The sequence below is a fragment of the Pygocentrus nattereri genome, chromosome 23, assembly GCF_015220715.1.
Source record: "Pygocentrus nattereri isolate fPygNat1 chromosome 23, fPygNat1.pri, whole genome shotgun sequence".
Taxonomy (NCBI): Eukaryota; Metazoa; Chordata; class Actinopteri; order Characiformes; family Serrasalmidae; genus Pygocentrus; species Pygocentrus nattereri.
Window position 1 is genome coordinate 11,179,084 of NC_051233.1, and position 11,960 is coordinate 11,191,043.

Sequence of the window (11,960 nt, forward strand, 5' to 3'; positions counted from 1 at the left end):
TATATATATATAAATGCTGTTGTCAACAGTTGTGCAGCACACCAGTGCCCAGTGTGTGGGTGAAAATAACTGTTCTTATTTAATGTTAAACCAGCTGTCAGCAGACCTAAGAAGAGATCTATCTTCCTGCAGGTTCCACCTCCAAACCAGATCTTACACACCGCATTTCATTAATCAAGAACTTCTGAAGACAATAATTACATGAATTAGGTTGGGGTCAGTTAGGTTTACAGCTAAAGTTAGATCTCCAGGAACAGGTTTGTTTACCACTGTTTTAAACCAGCAGAGACGAAATCGAGAGCAGGGTTCACAAATCTTATCCACACATGGCTAGTGCGCATGCAGGTTTTCATTCCAGCCAAGCAGGAGCTCCTGCCTGGCTGGAATGACAACCTGCAGCCACACTTGCTCTTTGCAGATAAGATCGGTGAACCGCACTTGCTCTTAAAGTTTGAAGAGGTTTGCTCTTAGTACAAATTAGGGTGTTTTAAACTTTGTAGACAAGCTTTTTTTTTAAGAAAAAGAGTGTTTCTTATGTTACTAGTGGATCCACAGCTTAGATGAGCTTCTTTTGTCAACATGTGCATTTTTCCATCCACAGGTCAACCTCAGTTCATGAAACAACTCCAAACAGCCATAATCTAACACACCTCATTCAGCTAATCAAGGACTTTTTAAGACATTCATTACTATAATCAGGTGGGAGCTGATTAGGGTTGGAGCTAAAATCAACAGGAAGGTAGATTTCCAGGAACTAGGTTGGCGACCACTATGTTAAACCATCAAAATCAAAACCATCGTGGGGTCAGCGTGGCTGCAGGCCACAGATGCTCATCTGATTCCAGATGTTTGAAAGCTGGTTTCAGCTGTATATCAGCTATATGAGATGAGCTTCTGCTTGGGAGGATTGCAAATCTCCCCCACATCTGCTCTTTGTAGATAAAACTTGAGATCTGTGAGAGCTGCTGGTGTGTTTTCCCTTCAATATGCCTCATTTAGCAGCTTATCATGAACTCCAAAGGTTGATGTGTTTCAGATGAGAGGAAAAACCTACTTGTGAATCTCCATCATATTTCGGTCATATCATTGGCTAATGATCAACTCCATTTTGAACTGAATCTGGGGTGTTGGAAAAGGAAAACACAAAAAAGGTAGCAACCACAAGACTTGGACTACGGGGATGGTGGTCAGACATGCATGCCTCTCTGTAGTATCTGTATATGACTTGTGCCAAAACACCATTTATATTCCACAGGTTGTAGCAGAACATTGCACATCACATTGAAGTACTTCTTTATTGGTATTACAGGTGAGTAATATGGCAAAAATACAGTGTTGCGATATGTAGGTCACAATATTTATTTCTTCACAGATCTGATCAGTTGAATCTGAGAAAAAAAGCAACAAAAACTGTATATACAAGTAATTTAATATTTTGCAGTGTTGCATTAAATCATTACACTGAACTAATTTTACTCTATAATGAAACAGGCACTTTGTCACTGCTCTACATGTACTGATGTTATCTATGAGACATAATCTATCATAATGATGTATACCATCAGTGTCCAGCCCTTATCAGTATGCTATTCTCATGCATCATGCACATGACCTCACATTTTTCTATGCTACACTGAATGTACATCCAACTGTATTTGATGCAGTTATGGGGACTTACAGAAAAAGCTCTTTTTAGTAAACGGTGCGTGCCTGATTCCTCAGCAGAGGTTAATAGGAGCTCCAAAGCATGAATCATGTAGGTTTTTCCTCTTATCCAGTCTCCCTGCACGGTCATATCACTGGCTGATTATCAATTCCCTGAGCTGAATCTGGAGTGTGGGAGCAGGAAAATACAAAAAAAGAAAGAGACCACAATGACAGCACAACCACTCGCTTCATCAAAGCTTTATTCTTTAAAGCGACTCAGAACGTTTAAAAACACAAACATCACTTACAGTAACTGTTACACACATATGTGGCCAACACCCGAACATAATGTGACATTCATGTGCGCAGCTGCAACCGGACACTGCGGGAATCAAGTTCCAGCGACCACATTTGGAAAAAAGGGGATCTGAAAGAGGGTCACTTGGCTCCGTGTATCCCTTTTGGTAGGTCAGCGAAGGCGAACAAACATTTGGCCCACGATCCGTTTCTCATTTCAACTCCAGGCTGGTCGTTAGCTGTAAACAAAAACAGAAATGTAAAACTGCGCCTTTTATGTCTTTATAAACAACATGTCAAAAAGAGTTCCATTTTAATGCATGTAGCTCTAAATGTACAGAAATTCACTGTATAAACAACAAAATGTGGAAAAAGTCAGACATTTTGCTGGTGCTGTTAAAATGGCTGCTGTTACACAACAACAGGGTGGAAAAGACGAGGATGAAGTCAGCTTCCTATTCGAAATTCCCCGTTCCACCTTAAAGAGTGCAGCGGTTAGAATCTAACTAGTGCACTATTTAAGGAGGAACGGGAAAATTCGAACAAGGCGCTGGCAAATACAAAGCTGACTTCGAAAGAGGAACATGCCCTGACATGTTGCAGCAGTAACGTTCCGCCAGAAAATGAAAAACAGGCTCTTTAAAAAGATTAAACTCACCAGAATCCACCTCACGAACCTCTCAAGACGAACAGCTTTTGGTTCTCTTGCGCTTCAGTTCGCTGTTTTGGTATTTCTCCACAATCTTCCTCTCGTGTCCTGCAGGGCAATGGCGGTTAGTGTTGAGTCCGATTTCCCTCTTAGTTCTCCCTTTTCCTCCAGCGTGACACGAATATTCATTCAGGTTGTAATATTCATACTCGTCGTAGTGAGTCTCTTCGAACAAGGCCAGTCTTTCAATATCAGCTGCCATTTTTCCAGAGGTCTCTTTCTCTTTCTCTCTCTCTATCTCAAACGTTCTCCTTCTGCGAGTAAACAACGCATTACGTCATGTAGTTTTCAATAACATCAAAGTCACGTGGCCATGAGGTTCTCGGGTGCTGATTGGATTAAAAGAAGCACGTTACGAGAGGCACCGTGACAACAGTACACGCCCACTTTCAACGGTCACGGTCTCCTCTTTCAGCTCTTCCATGGTTCGTTTGTGTGGCCAACACGAAGGAGAACTCCACCGATGTTCAAAATTTCTGTATAACTAAGTGGTTGAGATACATTATTGAAGTATTTCATAGTGGTTTGATGTGAAATGATTCATTAGCAGAAAAACTTCCAGACGCAGAAATCTTTAGAGTGAGAGTGATAGGAACCAGGAGTCCTAATATCTACACAAATATAGCCCTTTAAATTACTTTCCGAACGCACTAGTGATTTTTTTGTAATCTAACGATGATGGTAAAATAATAGTCGATCTGAAAAATACGTTTTCTTGGGGGGCTGTTTTGCCTTAGTATATCCCTCCACCATGAATAGTTTAAAATAAATGGATTAAAATAACAAAAAAAAATTAATTAGACTAATAGTTATCACAAAACTACTGTAAAATCATGTCTCAGACACCACCCACTGTATTCCTGTAATACTGTTAGCTATTTCATGTAATAACTTTGTGAGGTAGCATCTAGAGGCGTTAAACTCCTCAGACGTCTGGTTCCTATCACCACCACTGTGAACAATTCTGACTTGATACGTTTCTCTAGAATTAAGCATTTCACACCAAATCACTCGAGATGATTGTTTTTTGCATGATGATTGTTTAATAAGGCAGAAACTTTGATAAATCTGTTGAGTTACCCTTTAACAGTTAGAAATAAATTCCACTGGTTTTCAAAATGACTGCATAATTAGGTTAATTCCTTGAGATCATTCGGGGTGTTTTGGTGAGAAATGGTGCAATGATTTCTTTTTTGTGATATTGTAATGCAAATATAGCCATATGTGCTATTCAAAATGAATGGTGAACCACATATAGTGGTAAACCAACACATGCGCCCAGGGAGCAGTGGGGGGTTAGGTGTCTTGCTCACGGACACCTCAGTCATGTGCTGTCAGCTCTGGGGTTTGAACCGGTAACCTTCCGGTCACGAGGCTGGTTCCCTGACCTCCAACCCATGACTGCTCCCATTTATTTATAAAATTTCAGTACCTAATAATGAAATCTATTTTTATTACATAAGAAATAAAATATCTAAAATGTTTCTGAAAAAACATACACTATTTTGTTTCCCGTCTTTAAAACAAATACTGGCTGAATTGAAGGTGCAGTGTGTTGGACTTATTGGCATTTAGTGGTGAGGTTGTAGATTGCAACCAACTGAATACCCCTCCTTCACTCCTTCCTTTCCAAGCAAGTAGTAGAACTTACAGTGGATGTTGGGTAGATTAGTACGCTAAATTAGCTGTCTAGCAGAAAAAAGGCAACTTTAGCATCACTCTGAAAACATTTGTCCCTCATTTGCGATTTCCATCTGGGAAAGGTCACACCAGTGTTTATCCTTGTTTTCTGTCGTCGCCTGTCCTGCTTTTGTTTTTGATTCTTCAGATTTTCACTTCTTTGACAAAGAGGATTCACCCTCATGATTTTTGTTCTGCTAAATAAATAGCATGATCCTCCATTTGTCAAAATTTGTGTCCTCAAACTCACAACACCAATTTGTTGGCCATCCAGTGCTGCAGCGCCACCAAATTCAAGCTTAGCATAACAACACAAAAGGTGCTCTTTAGAGCCAATATTTGGTTTGTCTGTTCTGGGCTCCCTATGTAGATATGGAGGGCTCATTCAAAAGTAACAAAAACAAAATATTTTGTAATTACAGGTGATTATAAACTAATGAAAACATGGTTTTGTATACTATACTGTATACATTTCTGCTAGTAGATCCCCTTAAATTTTACACACTGCACCTTTAACGTGCAAACCTTAATCAGTTCTGTTACCTCCCTAAGGTAACAGTAAATGGCCTAAGGATTTCAAACATCTTAAGTTATAAATTGTCCCCTTTTTCACAGATTGACCCTACAACACAGTGTCAAATAGCACCACACCCCAAGCAGATGGCAATGGTGTCAGAAAAAACTAACAACAGTATAAGGAAGAAACAGGAACTAAAACTTAAAAGGAGAACCTGTCCTGATGATGGAATTGTGATACAAGTAGTACAAGTTTATATGTAAGATTAATTCAGAGCATAAGAGAAAAACTTTATGATGAAAACTAATGACCAATGTCAAAAAAATAGATCTAGTAGCACATGTAACACATGAGAATGTATTAGGTAGAAGGAGTTCAGGATTACAACATCCACAAACAAGTTTGGACTTCACAAGGATTAGCCTGGCAAGCCATGTTAGATTGGAATTGAAATAATAATGTTTATACTATTAAAAACATATCAAAACCTTTACTAATCTATATTTTGCCATATAAGTGTTGAAGGAGAAATAGTAAAAGTGTAAGTCTGAGTAGCAGAAAACAGTTTTACCATTCAAGATTTCACTTCTCAACAGCAAGAATGTGCACAATCAATTATTACATGTAAGAATATAAAGTTTTACATGTAAGAACTACATTTGTACATATAACAAATCTATTTTCACTAGTAAGAAAACATGAAATTTTGTGTTTTAGTATTTAGTAAGTTTTTAATATTCAATTTAGTTCACACTAGTAAAAAATTGCTCCTGCAATTAAAATGAATTGGGAATTTCCATGAATTCTTACTAATGAGAACTAAAATCTTACGTTAAAAATATCATTTCCACTGAAAGCTGAATTGTGACATGTTGGAATTTGATTGTTTTTTCCTAGTACTAATGAAGTTGGCTTTTTTGTTTAGTTCTTCTTATTATTAGAATTTATGACTTACAGTATTGCTACTCTTCCAAAGATCATAGAGTCTGAAGTTGATAGGATGCACTATCCTTTTTTAAATGATTCGACTTAGTTGCTCATATAGCGTACATTCAAGCACATTCCTGATACCTCTATCTTATATTCCATCAGAGTAAGTGTACATATAAGTATGCAACACCTTAGCAACCACTTGAGATTGCATAGTAACGGCCTAGCAACCACCATAGTAACATAGCAACAACTTGGCAACACATTAGTAACCACCTGGGATACTATAGCAATGACCTAGCAAACCATAACAACCACATAGGACAGCATAGCAATTGCCTAGCAACACGCTAACAAGCATCTGGGTTGCCATAGCAATGGCCTAGCAACACCTTAGCAACCACCTGGGATACCACATACCACAGCAATGGCCTAGCAGCACCTTTGCAACCACCTGGGATACCACATACCACAGCAATGGCCTAGCAGCACCTTCACAACAACCTGGGATACCACATACCACAGCAATGGCCTAGCAGCACCTTCACAACCACCTGGGATACCACATACCACAGCAATGGCCTAGCAGCACCTTTGCAACCACCTGGGATAGCACAGCAATCGCGTAGCAATAATTAGCAACCTAATGAAACACTTTAACAAGTGCCTTCAAGGATTCAAGGATTCAAGGAGATTTTATTGTCATTCGCATCACATGGTACATGAGGTGGAACGAAATTAAGATCTCATGGTCCAGTTTACACCCAAGAGCTGTTATTAAAATAGATAAATAAATAGAAAGTACACAAGAGAGGGAGAGTAGGAGAGTAGGCAGTTAGCAGCAATATGAAGTCCAGAGTGCAAGTTTGCTATAGCAGCATGATATTGACTTAGAGCAGTGGATAAAGTGTCTAGATAAAGTGTCTCAGTGCGGTTTAAAGTGACAGTGCCTGTAACAGTACTTGTTCTTGTAAGTGTCAGTGCAGTGTGTTCAGTTGGAATTTAGGAGCCTTACAGCTTCTGGTATGAAGCTGTTTCTGAGTCTGGTTGTTTTGCACTTGATGCTCCGCAGCCTCCTGCCTGAGGGGAGCGGGACAAAAAGTGCATGTGCTGGGTGGGTGGGATCCTTCCTGATGCAGGTAGCCCTTTTCCTGCATCTGGAGGTGTAAATGTCTGTGGTGCTGGGGAGGCTGACTCCAGCAATCCTCTGTGCAGCCTTCACCACCCTCTGCAGTGCTTTCCTATCTGCAGCAGAGCAGCTTCCATGCCACACGTTGATGCTGGAGCACACGACGCTCTCCACCACACATCTGTAGAAGGAGGTGAGGACTGCCCTCCCGAGTCCAGCTCGTCTCAGCCTCCTGAGGAAGTAGAGCCGCTGATGTGCCTTCCTGACCAGAGTGGAAGTGTTGTTGCTCCAGGTGAGGTTGCTGCTCAGGTGCACACCCAAGTACCTGTAGCTGTCGACCACTTCCACCTCAGAACCTCCAATGTGCAGAGGGAGGTGGTCATGATGGCCCCTTCTGAAGTCCACAATCATCTCCTTCGTCTTCTTTACGTTGATGCAGAGGTTGTTTTCTCTGCACCAACCCTCCAGGTGTTCCACCTCCTGCCTGTAGTTGGACTCATCTCTGTTTGTGATGCATCCAACCACTGCTGTGTCGTCCGCAAACTTCACAATATGACAGCCTGGATGGATAGGTGAGCAGTCATATGTAAGCAGTGTAAACAGGAGGGGGCTCAACACACAGCCCTGAGGGGAGCCAGTGCTGAGGGTTATGGTGGTGGAGGAGATGTTGTGGATCCTCACAGACTGCGGCCTGTTGGTCAGGAAGTCTAGGACCCAGTTGCACATGGAAGAGCTCAGTCCAAGTGAGGAGAGTTTTGTTATCAGGGTCTGAGGAATCATGGTGTTGAAAGCAGATGTGAAGTCCACAAAGAGCATACGAACATAGGAATCCTTCTGCTCCAGGTGGGTGAGGGCAGTGTGGACCACAGAGGAGATGGCATCCTCTGTGGATCGATTCCTCCTGTACGCATACTGGTGTGGATCCACAGTGACGTTGATGGTGGCTTTGATGTGGGTCTGAACCAGTCTTTCAAAGCACTTTGTTACTATCGGCGTGAGGGCCACTGGCCGGTAGTCATTTAGACCCGTCACTGCAGAGCTCTTGGGGACCGGGATGATGGTGGCAGTCTTCATGCAAGAGGGGACTGCTGCCTGGATGAGGGAGGCGTTAAAGATGTCCGCCAGGACGTCCGAGAGCTGGTCGGCGCAGTCTCTTAGCACCCTTCCGGGGATGTTGTCCGGGCCAGCAGCTTTCCGGGGGTTGATCCTCCTCAGCGTCCTCCTTACTTCTGCTGGTGTCACGCTGAGGGGCTCCTCTCCTGGTGAGTGTGTGAGTTTGGTGCTGGGGGGGGGGTGTCAGGATTCTCAAAGCGGGCGTAGAACTTGTTGAGAGCCTCAGGCAGGGATGGGTCTTTGGAGCTTTGTGCAACGTTGGATTTGTAGTCCGTGATGCACTTGATGCCCCTCCACATACTCTGTGGATCCTGGGAGGAAAAGTGTCCCTGGATTTTCAGAGCATATGCTGCTTTTGCCCTCTTGACTCCAACAGTCAGCTCTCTTCTAGCCCTCCTGAGTTCACCTGAGTCCCCAGACCTGAAGGCAGCATCCCTGGCTTTCAGCAGAGAACGCACCTCTGCGTTCAGCCAGGGCTTCTGGTTCGGGTAGCAAGTCACAGTCTTGGTGGTAGTGACATCCTCCGTGCACTTGCTGATGTACCCGAGAACAGCAGATGTGTACTCCTCCAGGTCCAGCTCCCCCTCACACTCAGCAGCCTCCCTGAAGACCTGCCAGTCTGTGCAGCCGAAGCAGTCCTGCAGCACAGCGTCGCCGTCACTGGGCCACGCTGGGCCAGATGGTCTTCTGTGTGGGTTTGGAGCGACGCAGTGGGGGGTGGTATGCAGGGGCCAGCATGATTGAGATGTGGTCGGAGAGCCCGAGGTGGGGGCGGGGGAAGGCTCTGTACGCATCCTTCACGTTGGTGTAAACACGGTTACCTCGCGTTGGGATGTTGACGTGTTGGTAAAACCTCGGCAGGGTGTTCTTCAGTTCTACGTGGTTAAAATCCCCCGCTACCACGTAGAACGCCTCCGGATGCTTGTTCTGAAGCGAGCTGATGTTGTCATAAAGCTCCTTCAGCGCGTTGTTAGCATTAGCATCCGGTGCTATGTAAACAGCAATCAAAAACACCGCCGAATACACACGAGGCAGATAGTGAGGCCGACACTTCACAGTCAGCTGTTCTGTCGCCTCGGAGCAGTGGCTGTTTACCAACACGCAGTTTGTGCACCAACCTTTGTTTATGTGATACATTAGCAAAAATTGGATACTATATCAATGTCCTAGCAACACCATAGCAACCACATGAGATACAATAGCAACATCTTAGCAACACTTTAACAACCACCTAACAACCACCAAGCACTTTCTTTAAACAAGCTTAAATACCATAGCAACAAACAATCAAAAACAATGCTCTGAAACTGCTTTAACTTTTGAAGCATTATTAGCTTTGTCAAGCTGACTTAAACATTGTTCACAAACTTTACCTTTCTAGTTACATTTTGAAGCTTATTGCAAGTCATGACAGATTTTAGAGTTCGATATTTAATTTCTACATAAAAAATGAGAGTGACATAAAACTGTCACTGGGGTGGAACCCTCAAAGGTACATCTTCAGTACCTTTAGTTTTAGGAACATCATTGCACCATATTTTTTTATTTAGTTTTTAAATTTTGTAAGTAAAAAGTTAAGCTACGAAAAGGTGCAAATATGTTTCTTTTCCCTGGGAAGGTGAATTTTAAAAATGAATTTTAAATGGACTTGGCTGTGGTGTACATTTAAAGGGAACATTTACCTGGACTGTAGCTTTTTGGTATCATTTTCATTTAATTAAATTTTTATAACTGTATTGGCTAACTCTGTCTTTTCAGTGAAACATTCCTGTAAAGTAACCATCTGATTATTCAACCCAAAGCAGTATCAGTCGTGAGATACTGGCTAATTCCACTGGGTGGCAGTATGGTGTTAATGTTAATGCTGATGCACTTCATCATGTGTGACAGAAGACGTGAGTAGAGAGGCCAAAAGCCACAATCAAGTAAAGGTGTTGTTGCTTCAGTTAAATAATTATTCAAATAAACTTACATTAGCATGTTGTACAAAAGTACATTCAGAGTCAAATGTATATTTAGACCCTTGTCTGAAATGCTTTTGGTCGAAAATAAACCAATAAAGTGAGAGGTGCAGCAACAACAAAGCAGTCCAAGTGACAGAAAAAAAACAGAACAGAATAAAATCAATGCAAAAAAAAGAGAATGATAAATAACCTGAATGAGTCAAATAGAACTAGGAAAAGATGGACTTAACTGGCAAAATTGAGTCTAGTTTATGCCCCAGGGCCACTGGGCTTCACCTCACTGCAGACTGTTTTCCTGAACAGTTTTTCAGTTTGTTCACAACCTTTATTAATGTTGCTGCCCCAGCACGTAGCAGCAAAGACCAGCACTTTACCTACTGTGGACTGGTAGAACAAGTGCAAATAATTAGGGCATGGTTACACAATCCTTCTCTGTGAACCTGTTTTTTTTTTAACATAGCACCAAAAAGGGTCCCACTATTGCGACAAGTCATAAAACCTTTCCTGACATTACGCAGAACCCTGGCAACAAAGCACAAATTCATCTACATTTCATTTAGTCAATGGAACTGAGTACATGTGACTACTCACCACACCTCATGAGAAGTGTGAGAACTGGCTTTGGAAGGGCCCATAGCACGGAAAACTGAATTTTCCTCACTTTTAAAATTTTCAAACAACAAAGTTTGATGTGGTATGTAAACACAAGCGTATGCCAGTCATTTCCCAGTCCATATAGTCCACATACGAAAACTAACACTGCTTTCGGGTGTTAATCGGAAGGCTGTGAGATCCAGTTACATACATAGTAAATACAACCTCACCTCATTTGCTGAGTGTGTTTACATACACTCAATAGTCAGATCATAATCGGATTTCTGCAGTTATCTGATTATTCAAATAGTCATGTAAACAACACACTCCTAAATCTTCGGTTGGAGTAAGGTCTACAAATCTGAAAAAGAGAGCTGGGTTTTAGCTCAGTAACCATATTTCTCAGTGCATGTAAACTCTTACTCTGATTTCTTTCGTATGTCTTAGTTTGGGCATGTGCGAAACAGACTGTGGTACCAGAAAATAAGCAAGCAGCGTTACCATGACATCGCAGCAAAACACCTTTGGAGCGATGCTGAAACCACATGCTTGATGAAATGAAGGATTTAAATATTCTTCCTCATCTAGGTGATTAATGTTCATATTTCAGGCAAAGTGGCACAATGTTTAAAAAAAAGCTACGGCATGAAGTTTGAGTTTTACATTGTTTACGTCACGTCTTCTTCTGTGAGTTTATTGATTGGTTGCAAAGCAGAAATCTGATTACTGCCTGACTCATGAAGACCTGGAGTTTCACACTATCTGATTACTCAAGGGCATATAAACCCGTTGATCGGATTACGGTCAAAATCCGATTTTCTGAAGTTATGGGATTATTAAGTGCATTTAAACACACTCATAGACGTGCCCACCACACACAAAAAAGTGTGGAGGTCTGGAGAATACATACATATCCTGCTTTTCCTTTGTTGTCGTAAAGCACATTGGGTATATATTTTTCACATTCACTGCAAGTTAAGTGGAAAAGGTGAAGGGTTGCCTTATACATCTCATTTAAGCCTTATACAGCTTATGCATCATCACAACCTCGAGTTGATCAGTTGTGAATACCAATTCATGTGCAATTGTGCAAGTGGGAAAACTGATATTTCCCAGTTTGCGGGACCACTTAAACGCAGCATAAGCTGCAAAACTATTCTGTTTTACATTTACTGTTTTTATGATTTTCACAGGCTCATCAAACTTAAGTACATCTATGTATTCAGCCTACAGCAGTTTAGCCCCGCCCATTCACGCTGAAGTTATAAAGGGTGTTTCAGCCTAGACTGCCTTCTAAATGAGGCCTATTTACATGTACAGGGCAGCCAATCAGAACAGAGATCATAATGTATCAATCTTAAAAGCACAATAACAAAACTG

At 41.8% G+C, this 11,960-nt stretch overlaps 1 long non-coding RNA gene across 1 annotated transcript; it reads right to left on the minus strand.

The window, feature by feature from the left end:
- Positions 1–1,223: 1,223 nt before the first annotated feature.
- LOC108444137 lies at positions 1,224–2,183 on the minus strand. The gene is made up of 2 exons (XR_001859215.1): positions 1,679–2,183; positions 1,224–1,388 (listed from the first exon to the last, which is right to left on the minus strand). It is a non-coding gene; the product is annotated as an uncharacterized LOC108444137 (long non-coding RNA).
- Between the last annotated feature and the right edge of the window lie 9,777 nt (positions 2,184–11,960).